Source organism: Myodes glareolus, chromosome X (genome assembly GCF_982192425.1).
Source record: "Myodes glareolus chromosome X, mMyoGla1.1, whole genome shotgun sequence".
Lineage (NCBI taxonomy): Eukaryota > Metazoa > Chordata > Mammalia > Rodentia > Cricetidae > Myodes > Myodes glareolus.
The window spans coordinates 27,164,433-27,182,893 of record NC_142053.1 but is presented as its reverse complement, the minus strand read 5'-3'; the positions used below and the strand labels follow the sequence as shown (position 1 = coordinate 27,182,893).

The window sequence follows — 18,461 nt, the reverse complement described above, 5'->3', positions numbered from 1 at the left end:
CTAATGAATTTGAGACCCTGAGTTCAAGCTCCCCCATCCTGAAATAAAATATCTGCTTTGGCTAATTGTTTGTAATAAGCTACTCTGTCATTTAATGCCTTTAAACAGTAATTCACTTGATCTCTCTAGTGGGCCCTATCTTTGTTGGCTAGTGAGTAGTGAGGTTCAGAGGTGCCAGCTGGTGAGGAAGCCACAGATCCTGTGGAAGAGGCATTCAATCACCAGCTGCGAGATAGAGGCCTTGCCCTTGACCCAGCCTACACAGAGAGGGGAGAATCATTCTGCTGCAGAAGGGCCACATCTGCAGCATGCGTAATTTGTTCTCCCCGTTGAACCTATGGATTACCCTGCTGTGGGTTGAGCATAGCTGGATGCTGACTCAGAGCACCTGGATGAGCTTGCCGAGCACACGCTGTGGTTTTCAGTTCGCCCGCTCAAGCTTGACTCAGGCGTGCTGAACAGAGAGCTAAAGGCGGTGGACGAAGGTCTGGAAGGCACAAGGCACCAGTAACAGGATGAAACTCCTCTGAGCGGCCCGCGGTGGACGGTTGTCAGGACCCCTTGTAGGTGAGTTGACCATGTCCTTGGAACTAAAAAAAAAAAAAAGGAGCTCAGAAGAGGCTTTGCAGCAAGTGAGAAGATTAGCATATCAGTGACTGTGGCCCTAGGCTGCTGTACGTGTGGAAACTGCCTCAGGAGGATTACAGGATGTCTGGGGCCTATCAGGAAACTCGTGGAAGGAACCTGGAGTGTAAACAGAATCTCTGGACTCATTACTTTTATGGCTTCATAGCAGGGCTGACCTTCTCAGCTGACCAGGGAGCTCTCTTCTCTTACCTCTCTTCCCTTAGACTCTAGGAAGGATGTTTGTGTGTCTGTTTTTTCACACCACACACAGGAGTAGAGGTTAGGGGTTGGAGCACAAAGAAGTCAGTATCTCCAAACTGTTCTGGGGACACTGTTTGCTCGTTAGTGACACCATTATGGAAATGCCCCAGAAATGTCTGGCATAACCAACAGAAAAATATTTTCTCATCATTTTGGAGGCTGGACATCCACGATGAAATGTCCAAAAGGTTGGCCTTTCTTCTTGGCTTGCAAAGAACCATTTCTTCCTGTGCACTCCCAGGATCTTTCCTGTTAGTGTCCTTGGTTTCTTTATCTTCCTGTGTTCTAATCTCTTTCAGGGACGTTAGTTAGATTAGATTAGAGCTCACCTAACAGCTTCATTTTAGCATAGTTCCTCTTTAAAGGCCTTACGTTCAGAATGTGGTCTTAGGGTAGTAGTAGGTGCTGCTCCCAGTGGAACCCAGAGATCTTCAGTTCTTGGGAATAACTTGGAGTGAAATAGTCACAGATGACCCATACAAGCAGGGCTCAACTAGATCCCCAGTTTTCCTTGGTGATCATAAGTTACTGATGTGCCAAGGTCCACACTTGTGTTGATAGTAGTCACGGTCCCATCCTTCCTTTCCACAATTACTTGTAAGTTGTTGGTTTTTAGATTCCTGAAATAAGATGCCTTCTCGGGGTTTTAGGTAGCTAGGAGTAGCTACAGTGAAAGGATGGTGATTGGGTACAAGACCCCTAAAGTCTTCTAAGCTTCTTGAGGGGCAGCTAGCCTCTGGTAGTTGTTAGTGACCTCTGACTCTACTCCTACCCTTGTGTACCTTTGCACCTTAAGTAGGGATGACTCAACTTTTTAGGCTAGGTTACGCAGCACCTGGTGACTTCCATCTTGCTTTCTTGAATCTCTTATATTCTTCCTTGGGTTCTTAAGGCTGTCCTCCCTTCTGGGAGGTCTCCTGAGCTTTAGGTACAGAAGTTATGTGGTAGACGTTTCAGTTGGGGCCAGGCACTGTAGAGTCACTTGTAGAGTTTTCGTCAGCTGAGTTTTCCTGTAATGGGCTCCATCTGTTGCGAAGAGAAGCTCCTTTGTTTGGGTATGAGAGCTACAGTTAACTGTGGTTATTAGGACAAATATTTAGAATGCAGTTAAGAATGACGCTAGTTTAATAAAGTGATGGTGTTTGTGTGTTATCCTCCATGATCTTACTAGCCCTGGGTAGTTGGCTAGTTTCCAGTACCAGGCACAATTTCCCTCTTATTAAGCAGGGCTTAATTCCAGCTAGAGAGCTGTTGGTTACTGTCAAGATATGCATACCCCTATTGTACCCTCAGGGTTATAGTTTGGTTGAATTCTTTAGTGAGAACACAGAGACTAAGGGTGCGGTTGTTTCTTCTTTTTCTGTGTTTTCTCTTTCTGTTTGGATGACTTAGTTTAAGATTCAAAGCCTGAATCTATCTGGTTGGCTACCTGAGGTGATAACTGCCATTCCTTTGCCAGGAAAAGGTAGTTAAACCTACAGTAACAGTATACAGTGGAGAAAACTTGGTTCTCAAATTACAGGGAGTTTTTCTCAGAAGTGATAATGGAAGAAATTATAGAGATTTAATGAAGGAGGGGCACAAAATACTAGTGATATTTGTGAATTATTGTGTAGTTATTGCATCGGCCTTGAGTACTTGTGGATTTTAGATAAAGAGTAAGCGCTGTAGTTCATTTCATTGAACCTTCCCTATTCCTTGTTAAAGGCGGTATTGCTACTTTCCTTTTCTATACCATGTACGAGAAAGCTGAGGCTTTGAAAAGTTCAGTAATACTTCTGAGGCTATGTGCTATTGTTTTATTCCTCTTTACTCTTTTGGCTCTTTGGGGAGGGGTCCACTATCCAGCTCCCAAATAAATGCACACATGGAGGCTTATTCTTTCTTATGAATGCCTTAGCTTGGCTTATTCCTAGTCAGCTTTTCTTGAATTATTCCATCTACCTCTTGCCTCTGGGCTTTTATCTTTATCCTATATACCTTGTTACTCCGGAGCTTGCTGTGTAGCTGGGCGGCTGGACCTCTGGAGTCCTCCTCTCTTTCTCCTTTTCTCACTTCCTCAGCTCTTCCAAGATTCCTTCTATGTATTCTCTCTGTCTGCCAGCCTAACCTAGCCTTTCTCCTGCCTTGCTATCGATCATTCACCTCTTTATTAGACCAATCGGAATAACATAACTTTACAGAGTTAAACAAATGCAACATAAAAGAATGCAACATCTTTGCACCATTAAGCACACATTCTACAACATAAACAAATGTAACACATCTTCAATTAATAGTCTGCAACATATATGGTATAAGGTAAAGCCTTATTTCAGCTCAGGCTTATAAAAATCCAAACATAACTATTTTTTAATGGGTGGGAGGTCATTTACTGGAACACGAACAGCTTAGCATCATTGCAGAAAGGGACACTCCTTCCTTCATCCACCATTAACTGTCAATAGCCCTTCCCCTTTCTATTATGAAATGTTGGCAAAACCAACCCCCGTGCAGATCTTAGGCGGGTACAAGCTTAACTCTTAACTACTAAATGAAATCACAACTTCTGCTTCTAAAATATTAAGACTTTTTACAGGCAAGAATAGTGGTCTATGAATTTAGTCCCAGAACTTAGGAAACTGAGATAGGAGGGTAGTGAGTCCAAGGCTAGCCTAGACTACAGAGTAAGGCTTTACCACAACAGCATCATCTTCAGTGACAATAACAACCGCAGCATAAAACAAAAGCCAGTGGTTCAAGAAACTCACTTGTCCACATGCTCAGGGAATGGGAATGTTTTACCAAAGTGGGCAATAAACATAAGAAATTGACCAACTATAACATAAATGAACTTTGATGACTTTGTGCCAAGTGAAATGTTAGTAACAGAAGAACAAATATAAGACGAAAAGTAGAAAGATGGCAGTCAGGACAAAAGGTGGAGGCAGGAGACACAGGGGACAGTTGCATACTGGCTCTGGAATTTCATGTGGAATAAAATGTTAGCTGCTATCATAAAAATTAAAACGACCAAAAGAACAATCCTTGATTTCTTACTGTTCTAGGATCTAGCAGTCTGGCGGGAGTGTAGATTCGGTGACTTATCTCTGTTGAAGGTGGCATCACTCACATGGCTGGGCTTATTTATATGCATAATGGTGGCTAACTAGCTATCAGCAGGGATAATGGCAGTGAATGAGAGAAGTGACATTTACATTGGAGCAGGTTAACCTGAACTACGTCCCATGATTACTGGGTTCAACCAAAAGCAAGCGGAACAAGCTCTAAATGAAAAGTGCTTTCTGCGTACGACCTGTTTGAGGCTGTTCATGCTCAGGCTCATGACTGAAGTAAGTCACTAAGTCACTGTAGGAGGACTGACTGCGGATAAGGGGAGCAATGATTAGTGGTAGCCAAAATTATATCAATCAGTTTTAAAATTTCTAACAATTTGGATTTTTCTCTAAAAGCATTGGTAAGACACAAATTCAACTCACGACTAGAAATATATGGACACCTGAAGGCAAATTCTAGGCACAGGTGTTGCTGTTCTACAATTTAAGAATTTAATACTACTTAGTATCACCATTTATACTATCAAGATGACATATCACTGCTTTAGTGCAAATCGTCTTACAATTAGAATAGCCATCAAAATTTCTTCACTCAGCAGTCATAAGTGATTTTGGTTCTTTCTGCCTTTATGATCCTGTGATTTATCTTTTTCTCCAAATTTACTATCCTTCATCTGTAATAGTTGTTCACTTTGGGGATTTTTGCTTGTCTTTTCTGATGTGACTGTTCTCTCTGATATTTGTTTGGATGAAGTCTCATCATTGAGGATTCCATTTAACTTTTTACTTCTAAAGAAGTCTTTCTTGAGCACCCTTTCTGAAGTAGTCTCTTCTACCTTTTATCATGTGCTATCTGTACTCCTTATAAACCATTTGCTTCTTCCCTTTGTAGCACTGAGCATTGCCTGAAATTTACCTATTTCATTTTCACCTGAAATTAACCTACGATTAACCTATTCCATTATTACTTGATTATTATGCTCCTCATACTATAACATATGGTTCTCATATGCATAAATTTGTCTCTGTACTGTCAAGAACACATGGGAAGTACTCAATAGACACTGACAGAACTAACCAATAACTCAAAGCCTGGTCTACTCAAAACTTAAATAAGAGGTCTTCACCCCTAGGATGGAGATGTTAGATTGTCTTTCAGGCCTTTTCCACTCAAACTTTATGCTTTCCATTCATATAATTTCAATGAAATTCCACCAGATGATAAAGATGTTAACAGCAATGAATGTGGATGAATGTATAACTGTTTTATGTTTGAAATAAAATTGTCTATAGTGGTTTTCAAATGCATTACATGTAGATAGTTTGGGATAAAAATATTGTGGTGTGCCAGGCAGTGGTGACGCATGCCTTTAATCTCAGCTCTCGGGAGGCAGAGGCAGGTGGATCTCTGTGAGTTCAAAGCCAGCCTGGTCTATAAGAGCTAGTCTAGGACAGGATCCAAAACAGAGAAACTCTGTCTCGAGAAACAAACAAACAAAAAAAGATGGACACACACACACACACACACACAGAGAGAGAGAGAGAGAGAGAAAGAGAGATTGTGGTGTAATTTAAACTGAAAAAGTTAGTAGATATTATTTTATTTCTGGCTATGTGCCACTGATAAGGACAGAGGAAGGCAGGATGAAGTTTTTGCTTAAGTGAAACCAGAGTATCATCAAAGTCATATGTATAGACTCAAAAGCTTCCCTGCTTGGGATCAAAGCCCATGTCTGTCTCATGGTAGCTGTGGAGGTATAGGGACATCATTCAAGCCCCTGTGATTCAGAGCTTACGTCTGTGTAAAAGGGATAATAATAATAACACCTACTTTATTAAATTGTTTTTTTAATCTGTTAACATTTACTTTTAGAAACATCCCTAGAAGAATATATTCTACCCTGAGCACATTTTCCTCTGCTTCTTCCCTTTTTTACCCCTCATGTCCCTAGTTAGTATGCTTTGTTCCCCTAGCAGCACCAAGTTTCACTTCTACTTTTAAGCCATAATTTAGTATCTCTTTATGAAATCTAGGAACCCTCAGATGTGAAAAAACTTACTTATCACTTTGAGACTGGTTTAACTCAGTCAATATGAATATCTCAGTAAGTTCTAATTTCCTTTAATCAACTTTTTTCTTCTTTATGACTGAAAAATTCCATTATATATCATGTTTATGTAGTATTTTATATATGTTTTACATAATTATATATAATATATATAATACTTTTCTTATCCATTTTTGTTATTGGTCACCTGTGTTGGTTCCAAAACTTAGCTTTTATGAAGAATACTACAATAAACATTGATTGTGAGTATCTCTGGTGTCTTGACTTGGAGTACTTTGAGCAAAACCCAGGAAGAGTATAGTTGGGTCATATAGATCTGTTTTTGTTTTTTTGAGAAACCACCATACTGACTTCCATAGTAGCTGGCCTAGTTTACGTCATATTTTAGTTATTGTTCTATTACTGTGAAGAGATAACATGACCAAGGCGACCTGTAAAATAAAGCTTTTAACTGTTGACTTGCGTAAAGTTTCAGAGGGTGAGTCCATGATCATCCCAGCAGTGAGTATGACAGCAGGCAGGTAGGCATGGCACTGGAGCAGTAGCCAAGAGCTTAGATCTTGATCCACAGGTAGCATCAGACTAGACTGGTGTGAGCTTTTGAAACCTCAAAGTATGCCCACAGTGAAACACCCCCAACAAAGCCACACTTCCTAATCCTTCCTGAATTGTCCACAACTGGGAACGAAGCAATCTAATAGATTAGTCTATAGGGGCCATTGTCATTCACAGTACCACATATCACCCCCAGAAGTGTGTGAGCATTCCCTTTTGTCCACATCCTTGCCCGCATTTGTTGCTGTTTGTTTTTTTTAAAATTATTTTATCTTTCAGAATTTCATACTTGTATACAATAAAATATGACTATATCCACTCTCCCATTTTCCCACTCCAACTTTTCCCATATTGATGTGGGATTCCCCTCTGTGTGCTATGAATATGTTTTATTCCTGTTTATTAGTAAGGAAGCTGCTTTGACCTATGGAAGGGCAGAATATAGCCAGGCTGGAAGAGATATATATAGAGAGAGTAGACAGAGTCAAAGAGACGTCACGTAGCTGGCAAAGGAGACAGAGGTCAAAACCTTACCAGTAGGCCACAGTCTCATGGAGATACACAGATTAATAGAAATGGGTTAATTTAAGATGTAAGAGCTATCTAGAAATATGCCTAAGCTATTGGTCAAACAGTGTTGTAATTAATATAGCTTTTGTGTGACTATTTCTGGGTGTCCTGAAAGCCCTGGGGGTAGTTGCAGCAGGAAGCCACGGGAGGTGGGTAACTTAGCTGCATAGTAGGGCCACACAGTTAAACTGAGTCACATGGGCATGGGCCTGCCAGAAAACTGCAGGGCAACCAAGCTAAGCTGTGCACTGAGGCGCTGGTGGGGTAGCTCAGCTGCATGTGGTGGGAAGAGGCTGCTGTAGGTCTACCCAGACCCAGACAATGGCATGGGCTCAGGCCATGTGGGTGCCAATTTGTAGTAGTGCCAAAGAGTTCCATAATAGCCAAGAATTGGGTGTAACAAAGATTTATTTATTTGTGGGATAAACTTACAGTAAAGGCAGCAATCCACAGTTCTCTGCAGACGCTGGGAACTATAACTGAATTCAGCAGCAAAAAGAGGGCTGTGCACACTTTCCATCTGCACTTTATAGAACATGAGACCACGCCCAACGTAGGCTGGTATTTTAAAGGCTATTGGCTGAAGAAGTTCCTATAACACCATATCTCTACAGCATGTCCCTTTATCAATTTCATGTATTCTTTTTTTAATGTCCACTAAATCCAATTAGTGCTTCCCATGTATATGAGGCATCCATTGGGATACAAGAAACCCAGTAGTGGCCAAGGGCTCAAAGAAGAATGATGAAACCCTGTCTCAAAAAACAAGAGAGGAAGAAAGGAAGAAAGAAAGAAAGAAAGAAAGAAAGGAAGGAAGGAAGGAAGGAAGAAAGAGAGGAAGAAAGAAAGAAAGAGAGAAAGAAAGAAAGAAAGAAAGAAAGAAAGAAAGAAAGAAAGAGAAAAAGCACTTGGATACTTAAAGTGCTGTTTAATGGGCCACACTATTAGGAGCATGAAAGACAGTGGTGCTGAGTATCATTTGATGAACTGGGGAGGCCTAGCTCAAGAGATTTCAGAGGAGAAGAATATTAATATGTGGCCTAGAAATTGTTCTTGTGTTATTTTGGTGAAGAATGTTGCTGCTGTTTGCCCTTGTCCAAAGAGTCTTCCTGAGGCTAAAGTTTTGGATGAATCCCATTGGCAGCTGCCATCTCAAAAGAGCCTAGTATAGACTCTATCATGTGGAAAGGAAAAATATGAAATGTAAAAATATAAAGAAAAGGAGCACCAGGAAGTGTAATGGAGCCAAATCCTGTGTTCAAGGAGATAAACAGATTAATAAATAAAATAAAGGGAATGGTGACCTTAGCTCAAGATCCTACCTAGCTAAATTTCCAACTTGCAAAAAGGAATTAAAGAAAAGTTTAGAGCTTGTTATAGTGATGTACTCCTTTAATCTCAGCACTCAGAAGACAGAGGCTGGTGAATCTCTGAGGTTGAGGCTAGTATTGTCTATGGAGCAAGTTCAAGGACAGCCACTCTTAGGCAGTGAAGGTAACCATCAAAACCGGAAAGTTGGTAAAGGTGTAACTGAACAAGGGGGGCCATGTTCCAGCCCCAGCAAGCAGCAGAACTTGGCAGCTTTGGCCATGTGGTTCTGGCTTTAGAGTCAAGGATAGAAGAAAGGAGTTATGGAATCTAATTCTATGACTAAGGAAAGCCATTGAGGCCAGGCATGTGTCTGGGGTGTTCCTGAATGGAGGTCTAGAAAGACTATTGCTTGAAGCTATGAAGGTGAAGCCTGGACTGCTTTGGAGACCCCAAGATGTTGGAGATGCCAGAGCCATGGGATACCTGCCAAGGAGAACTGCTAACAGAGGGTGGAACCAACCCAAGAGAGAGAAGCTGAAAGGAGTTGGAGATCTGAAAAGCATTTTGACATTGGACATAGAGATGCAGAGTATGGAGTTTTCCCAACTGTTTTTCTGGCTCACTTTGGTCCAGTATTTCCTCACTTTGCTCCCTTCCCTATGTTTTGGACTGGTAATGTATGTTCTGTTATATTATATGTTGGAAGTATGTGACCTGTTGTTTTTTTATTTCGATTTTCAAAGGGGATTGCGTGAATCTCAGAAGAGACTTTGAACTTTTAAATATTGTCGAGGTTCTGATAGACTATGGGGATTTTTGAAGTTGGACTAAATGCATTTTGCATTATGATATTACAGGCTTATGGGAGCTATGGAGTGGAATGCGGTAGTTCAAATATAACTGGCCCCCATAAGCTCATAGGGAGTGACATTATTAAGAAGTGTGGCTTTGTTGGTGGAAGTGTATTACTGTGGGGTGGGCTTTGAGTTTTCCTGTGCTCAAGCTATGCCCAGTGATTCAGTTCATTTCCTGTTGCCTGCAGATCAAGGTGGAAAACTCCAGGTCCTTCTCTAGCACCATGTCTGTCTGCATTCTGCCATGTCCCACCATGATGATAATAGACTGAACCTCTGAAACTGTTAGCAAGCCACCTCAATTAAATGTTTTCCTGCCTAAGAGTTGCTCTGCGATGTCCTAGACTTTGCTGGCTTCCCGTGGGAAGCCTTACTCTCTCTGAGGAGTGGATGGGGGTGTGGTGGAGGGAAGATGGAGGGAGTGGGAAGAGGGGAGGGAGTGGGAACTGGGATTGGTGTGTAAAATGAGAAAAGATATTTAAACATAATAAATTAACAAAAAGAGTTGCTGTGGTCATGGTGTCTCTTCACAACAATAGAAACCCTAAGACACTAGGGGAAACACTATCACAGAAGATCCCCTATCCTCTGATTGCTACAATTTTTCTGCTCCCTCTTCTGCAGTGCTCCCTGAGCCTTAGGTACAGGAGTTGTTTTGTAGCTAGATGTATCCCTTAGGACTGGGCTCCAAAACTCTAGTAGCATTTATTAAGTCAGATTTAAGATGGTTACAGCCCCTAAACATCTTTATCATACCTGAGACGCTGAGACGCTGGTAGTTACTGGTCCTTGAGGTTGAATGTCTCAATATTAGGAAGTAGTCTCTCAATACTTGTCCCCTACTCCGAGCCAACAAATCAGTCCTCAAGGTGGGGTTCCCTAATAGTCTTAGTCTTGTACTAGAAAGCTGGAAGGTTCCTGAGTAGCCACTGATCCTTAGTGCATGAGGAAAGCTCGGAAAGGCTGGGTCTGTTAGCAGCGAAAGAACCAACAAGAGCAGCAACAGGGAAAATCAATTTGGTGGCAAGAGGGAAGGTCAAGCGAGCAAAAGTCAGCTGTCTTTTCTGACACACATAGCCATTTTTGCTTGTGCTGCTACCGAAAGGTTCTGTCTATGATTGGGGTGGTCTTTTCCCACATCAATCAAGGTAACCAGGATGCTTCTTCAGGTGAGAAGTGGCCCACTCCCTACTCAGGTGATTCTAATTTGTGGCAAGTTCACATTAAAACCAATCATAAAATAAGCAAGGGCAATGACATTACCTGATATTGTTTGGGAGAACTCTGTGGCTTCCTTCACCAATAACAAGGAGGGAGGTATCCCAAGTTTGCATTGTTATTTTCGTTTAGCAACCTGTGTCTTCTTGGAGCAGCATTGTCCAAACATGAAGGCAGGGTACCTTCATTTGAACACTTTGTTTTCTTTAAGTTATATTTTTGAAATTCGGTTGCTAACTAATGGGTTGTCATAAGGCCTTTTCATGCATCCTTAGTTTTGATTAACCCACCTACTACCCTATTCCCTAACTCATGCCCCTCCCTCACTTCATACTGTAAACCCCAATATTCTCCCCTTTTTTTCTTGTCATACATATTCTACTCTCCTTCCAGTTGTATTTTTACTTGGGTTGTCAGATAGTAGGTTTCCATCTGACTTTTTGTATTTGCCTTCCCTTTGGGGTAACCATCACCATCCCCCAATTTCTTTCATATTCCCATGCCTCCTCTGCTTACGCCTCATCACCTCTAGTATTCTACCCCTCTACTTTGGATTTACCTATGATTAACAACTTCCCCTCACTTGTTCTGCCCCCCTCCGCCGTAGCCCCTTTCTGATTTCTTAACTAATACTTATGCTCTGAAATAAACATTGAAAACAAAAAAATTGAAGCCAGAATCAACACATGAGATAGGACATGTTATATGGACCCAAGTTACCTCAGTCAGTGTGAATTTCTCCGGTTCCATCCTTTTGCTAGGAAATTTCATGATTTTGCCTTTCTTTACAGCTTAGTAATATCCTATTGTGCATATGTACTATCTTTTCCATCTCCATTCACCTGTTGGTACCATTTTCTAGCTACTGTGAGTAGCTTGACAGTATACTTGGATGTGCACGTGTTGTTTGTTATCTTAATAACTGCCATTCTTACTGGGGTGAGAGGAAATTTCAATATAATGGGTTTCCATTCTCTAACGACTAGTGGGGTTGAACATTTTTCACATGTATGTCAGATATTCCTTTTGTATTTCATCTCATAACAATTGTCCATTTCATTAGACTGATGAGGTGGTTTCATTTTTTGTTGTTTGGTTTTCTTCAGTTCTTTGTACATTTTAGATTTTAACCCTCTCTTAGATGTATAGCTGGCAAAGATGTTGTCCCATTCTGTCGGCTACATCTTCACTTCATTATGTACAGAATCCCTTTTAATTTCAAGGTCCCATTGGTCCATGGAGTCCTATGTAGACAGTCCTTGTCCGTGGCTCCATGCTGATATGTTTCACTACCCTTCTTTCTAATCGTTCTAGATTTCAGGTCTTCTAGCATGCTGCTGTGAGTTCCCAATACAGCGCTCCTGTCATGTCCAGAAGACACTATTTTGTTTTATTGCTACCGAATGTCTGGTTCTTAAAATCTCCCACTTCCATTACATACTTGAGTATGAGGAGGGCAGTTAATGTCCCATTTTTTTTTTTTTTTTGGCTGAGCACACCAATGTCATGCTTGTTTTCCACAGTTTGCCCAGTTGTGAGTTTCCATGTTAAGCACCACCCACTACACAAAGAAACTTCTCTGAAGACTTAGATCTGTTTCTAGTTTTCTGAGGAAACACCCCCTTGTTTTCCATAGTGCTGTACCAATTTACACTTCTGCTAACATTGCAGATGCCTGGCTCTTCATGGGCTTCTTAATATCTTTTGTCTTCTGTTTTCTTAATCTTAGTCATTCTGATTGATGTGAAGATGGAATCTCAGAGTCTGTTTTTTAATTAATTAATTAATTTGTTTTACATCCCAGCTGCTATTTCTCCTCTGTCTCTCCTCCCAACCCATTTTCACATCTCAGATCTGCTTCTCCTCCGTTTCTGTTCAGGAAAGGGCGGGTCTCCCATTAGTATTAACAAAACATGGCATATCAAGTTGCAGTAAGACTAAGCACCTCCCCATGTATTAAGGCTGGGCATGGTGGCCCAGTATGAGGAGTAGGGTCCCAAATTCCAGTAAAAGAATCAGAGACAATCCCTGTTCTCACTGTTAGGTGTCCCTCAAAAGGATCAAGCTATAACTGTATAACTGTAACATGTGCACAGAGTGCCTAGGTCAGCCCCATGCAGGCTCCTTGGTTGTCAGTTCAGTCTCTGTGAGCTGCTATGAGCACAGGTTAGTTGATTCTGTGAGTTTTCTTTGTTATTTGCCCCTTTGACTCCTATAGTACTTTCTCCTCTTTTGCAGGATTCCCTGAGCTCTGCCTAATGTTTGTCTGTGGGTCTCTGTCTCAGTTTCCATCAGTTTCTGGATGAAGCCACTCTAATGACCGTTGGGCTAGGCATCAATCGATGTATGCAACAGAATATTGTTAGGCATCATCACATTGGCTTTTTTTCTTCCATTCATATTTGGTTCTATCCTAGGTCTCGGTGTCATCCAGCCTGTGGGTCCTGGTGCTCCAGACAGTGTCAAGGGTGGGCTTTCTCTCTTGGCATTTCCCTTATAGATAAGGATGCTGAACACATTAGACAATATCCTTAGTCATTTTGTGTTTCTTCTGAGAATTCTATTTCCAGGTTCATACCCAACTTTAAATTGAATTGTTTGTTCTCTCTCTCTCTCTCTCTCTCTCTCTCTCTCTCTCTCTCTCTCTCTCTCTCTCCCCCATCTCTCTCTGTTTTTTCATGTATATTGTAGGCACTAATACTCAATCAGATATTTAACAAAGATTTGTTCCCATTGATTCTATAGGCTGCCTCTTCGGTTCATTAACAACTTTCTTTGTATAATAGAAACTTATGAAACCCTATTTGTTGACTGATGTTTCTATTTTCCTGAATGACCATAGTCTTATTCAGAAAACCATATATCTAAAGTATACTTCATTCTAGAAGTTTCAGAGTTTCAGGTCTAACATTAAAATCTTTGACCCATTTGGAACTGATCTCTGTGCAGGGTGAGAGAGACAGAATAAATTTTATTTGTCTATGTGTGGACATCCAGTTTTTTCCCCCACACCGTTTGTTAATGATACTGTCTTTGATCTGGTGTGTGTGTGTGTGTGTGTGTGTGTGTGTGTGTGTGTGTGTCTTTGTCAAAAATCAGGTGGTTGTAGGGGTTTTATCTAAATCCTCAATTTTATTCCATTGATCAATATGTCTGTTTTGTACCAGGGTCTTGCTCTTTTTACTACTATGGCTCTGTAGTACAACTTGAAATCAGGGATGGTGATGCCTTGGTCAGGGTTTTATTGTTTGGAATTATTTGGGCTATCTGGGATCGTTTGTGTTACCATATGTCTTTTAAGATTGTTTTTCTAATTTTTTGTGAAGATTGTGTTGGAATTTTGATGGAGATTGTATTTAATCTGTAGGTTGCTTTGAGTATTGTGTCTATTTTCACAATATTAATCCTACCAGCCCATGGGCACTGGAAGTCTTTCTGTCTTCTGCTATCTTCTTCAATTTCTTTTCTGGTGTCTTAGTATTTTCATTTTACAAATCTTTTACTCTTTAATTAGCTTAATTCCAAGATATTTAAAAAATTTAAAGTTATCATTATTTTGAACATATGATGCCCTAATCATTTATTTACTTAGCAGGAGTAGGAGTTTAACATAGGGCTTCATGTATACTAGGCAGGTCCTCTGTGATTGGTGCTATATACCAGCCCTCTTTCAACATATAGCTACTAGAAAGCTACCTGGAACCGATATTTATGGCTCACATATTTCTTCTTATTAGTGTTGATCTGGTCTTTATGTTATGTGTGTAAACAAAGGCTGAGGACAGAAGAGAAAACTAACAAGTTCTGTGCTTTTCAGTGACCATCAGGAGTCATCATTGTTGGGAAACAGGTCATCATCTGTAGGTGCAATGGGAAACAAGCCCTGATCAGATGCTTTTCAAGCATCACCTGATTTTAAGAGGAAGATCCTTGACAACAATATGCTTATAAATCTAGGACTATTCTTTCAATGGGTTGACTATTGCTTAATTTATTTCTGGGATCTATAGACAAGGCCAGGAGAATGAAATGTAGTATTATATCAGAAGAAAGTTAGAATCCAGAACTAGAAACTCAGATTCTTTGTAGAGAACCTTCCTATAGAATCACCAAGAATAAAGATAAGAAAGATGAACTTCATCAAAAGTCCCTTTCATAATGGCTGCCCATATAGCTCAGTGGTAGACTGTTTGCCTCACATAGAGCCTGGAGTTTGATCATCAGTCTGTTAAAAATAGAAAACAAAACATAAAACCCAAAAATGTGTAATTTAATAGCACTGTCAATCTCAACTAGCTCACTATCTATTACAATTACACTGTTAAATGATGACTAGTGATTGTTCTTTGTTTTCTTTTATGAGTCAGGAAAGAGTCAATGGAGGGAAAAGATTTGTGCAAATCGATTAGTTGTTGGCTTACTTGCCATGGTAGAAAAGGTTAAATATAAGTATTTAAAAAATAGTTCAGGGATAGGAGTATATCTCAATGGGACAAGGCTTGCCTAGCATGTACAAAGTCCTGGTTCAATCACTATCATGACAAAGAAAAAGCAAAAAAAAAAACTGTTCTGAGTTGATCTTGAAAGAGATGCTGTATGTAGACTGGTACATTCCCATGTTATTTGTTTTCTTGACTAATAGAATCAAATAGTTTTATGGGAGTTTTGTAAAGTTTTAAATGTTAGAAATAAACAAGAAGAGACTAATTTATTAAGTTTGTTTTTGTAACAGTCTTCTTTGAAGAGGGGTCTAGTTTGTTTAGAATAGGGATTACTGTGGACACAGTTTGTCAATCTATTGAACACATTTTGTCAGACAAGTAACTCATCATCCTTGGCCCTGGAATCTGATGATGTAGATAGAAGTAGACTCCTAAGAAATGCCTGCAAAGCTGGGAGGTAGTGGCACACACCTTTAATCCTAGCACTCCAGTGGCAGAGGCGGATCTCTGTGAGTTCAAGGTCAGCCTGGTCTACAGAGTCAGTTCCAGGACAGCCATGGAAACAAAGTGAGACCCTGTTTCAAAAAACTAAAAAAGAAAACAGAAAAAAGAAAGAAATGCCCACATTTGCAGTGCTTTGGTAAGATGAGTAGTCCTTAAACTTGTGTCACCCTTCCGGCACAATTATATATGCTCTGAAATATAATTAATTTATTAACATGAACAGTTAAGAAAGATGAAATATTAGTATGTGTCTGGAATTTTGGGGTTTACATGATCCTCCTACTTTAGTCTGATGAGTAGCTAGGATTACAGATACATTCTTCTATGCCTGCTTAGATTTAAATATAATATTTAACCTCCAGGAGAATCCCATTAGATCACACTTTTATTCTACAAATGTTACAAGTGTACAAAAAGTAAGGTCTTGAGTGGTGAAGCTACTGAAACGTGGAGATTGGATTAGTATCTAATGAAACTTTTCCTTTTATTACTGGCAAGAGTTGTATGCATTTGCCACCCGGAACACATGCACACATGCACACACACACATGCACATCCCCCCCTTCCATGTGCACACACTAGACATCCTAGCCTCACATGACTAGTCATTTGCATGGAGTAGATTCAATCAAAAAATTTATGACCAAGTCTTTCATCATGGTACAAAGTATAAAATCGTAATCTGTAACAGAATAGCAAAATACCTTATATGGTAATATGCAAAAAGAAAATGGAGATAATATTTCCTTCACTGTCTGGTCCTTGATTTCAAACCATTCCTGAGCCTTTATTGTATACCTGTTTTTCTCTTTTTACAAAAAGAAAACACAATAAAGAAAATGCAGCATTTTAAAGGTTTGCAACTGATTATTTAGTATAATTGAGGGGTAATGACAAATATTTCAAGTATACAACTTGGTTAAATATTGACATATGTATGCAACTATGAAACCGTTCTTGTAAAGTCATAAGGCAAATTCCTGTCATCACTCAACATTTCTCTGTGTCCTCTTTGTCTTTTCTGTTATTTGGCCTTATTCATAGCCAGCCATCTGCTATCACTATAGATTCATTTTAATTTCATAGAACTTTATATAACTAGAATAGCACAGTATACTCCATTACATCATATCTAAATAATTATTTTGAGATTCATACATACAGATTGTTCTGTGCATTACATTATATTTTGTTCCTTCCTTTTATTGCAGGACACGTATCTGCCAGTTTATTGATCACCTATTGATGGATAGCTGGATTGATTTATCTACTAAATGGTACCTCCTGAAAATGTACCTGTTAAGGATATCCATATACAACTCCTGTATGAACAAAGGGGAACACGGCTATCCCTTTGTTCAAGGGATTCTGGGTCTGAAAACCGGCTCAAGTCTGGAAATTGGCTCTCAGGCTTAGATTCACTTCAGTTATGATCCAATACAGCCTTTGTTTCATTCATTGAGAATGTTTCCACTTATACCGATCAAACAAAAATTCAGTAAGATTTTTACCTATTTCATGCCTGGAAGCACCGTGATTTATTAACCAGTACCAAAGGTCCGTACAAGTCATGCCACCATAAAAATTCATTTTGCCTGTGCTGACCATTACAGGTCAGGCCATTATGGACATTACTTTGTCTACGCTGCCCATTGCAATAGCTATGATCACCTTGCCTTTGGTGATTCATTGCTGCCACCTGGCCCCTGCTACTCTGGGGCCCAATTAAACCCATTACATATAATTCATCCAAGTGAGCATCAGAATCTCCAGCACTGGGTCTGACACAAAGAAAAGTAGTAACAACAGAACTCTTCAGATGTGCTGGTGTCCCTCTCATCACATATATTGCATCTTATAGGATTAATAAAGGGCACATCTTCGGGGTCTTCCCATTGTGGAGGATTGGGCTTTACACAGTGCCATCAACACTAAGCCAAGGGATACCAAGCATCTCCAACTCCTTTTCTGTAGGCCATCTTTTTACACATGCTTCAGCCAAACTTTCAAACAAACTTTGGACACCTTTTTTTTTTTCTACTGTGAAAGCTTCCACATTAAACCTGGAATCACCACTCAAAAGGCTCATATCAATAACCTCAGCCTAATCCAGTTTTGTGTTCATTCCACGATTATCCCAACACCCAGGGTAGTCCATTCCCACACATATTCCCCAGACTTCTACTTGAGTGAATTAGCAAATTCATTAAGTTGTTTAGTTCTGTAGTGCATCTCCTCGTGAACTACCCTTTCTGTCTCCCCTCTAGGAGCATTCTGGCCTTTAATCTGGTTATAGGTCTAGAGGCAATTTGTGGAAAAATAAGGAGACTGATGATGCTGGTCTGTTCCTCCTAGTATCTCTGGATGAACTGACAAAAGAAGAAAATGAGTGCTGTAATAAATTTAGCCAACTTCTAGCATTTCAGAATGCAGTGAAAGACAACAATGAACTCAGTGATAAAACTGACCGACTCCAAATATGCTTGTCTTCAGTACATGCTAGAATCCTGAAGAAGTAGTTAGTGAACAAATGGACTTGCCCATGAGATAGAGAGCAAGCAAGCAAGCATAGAGAGCAAACTTCCTTCTTCCATGTCCTTTATATAGCTGCCAGCAGAAGATGTGGCTCAGATTAAAGGTGGATATTCCCACCCCAGAATGTATGTATTAAAAGTGGGTCTTCCTAATTCAAATGATATAATTAAGAAAACAATCCCTCACAGGTGTATCCAGTCACTTGTATTTTAGTTCATTCCAGATGTAGTCAAGTTGACAACCAGGAATAACCATCACAGAGATATTCTTAATAGTTTTGTTGTTGTTGTTGTTGTTGTTGTTGTTGTTTTTCGAGACAGGGTTTCTCTGTAGCTTTGGTGCCTATCCTGGAACTAGCTCTTTTAGGCCAGGCTTGCCTCAAACTCACAGACATCCTCCTGACTCTGCCTACCAAGTGCTGGGATTAAAGGCATGTGTCACCACCACCTGGCTATATCT

General features: G+C 40.1%; 1 protein-coding gene across 2 annotated transcripts in view; it reads left to right on the top strand.

The window, feature by feature from the left end:
* The first annotated feature begins 319 nt into the window (after nt 1-319).
* Klhl13 (kelch like family member 13) overlaps nt 320-18,461 on the top strand; it is a 196,922-nt gene continuing 178,780 nt past the window's right edge. The window contains exon 1 of one of the 2 annotated variants that reach the window (XM_087902656.1): nt 320-567. The gene's annotated coding sequence lies outside the window, so the exon portion shown is untranslated. The remainder of the gene's footprint in view (nt 568-18,461) is intronic. The other variant, XM_085684959.2, reaches the window with a different exon arrangement.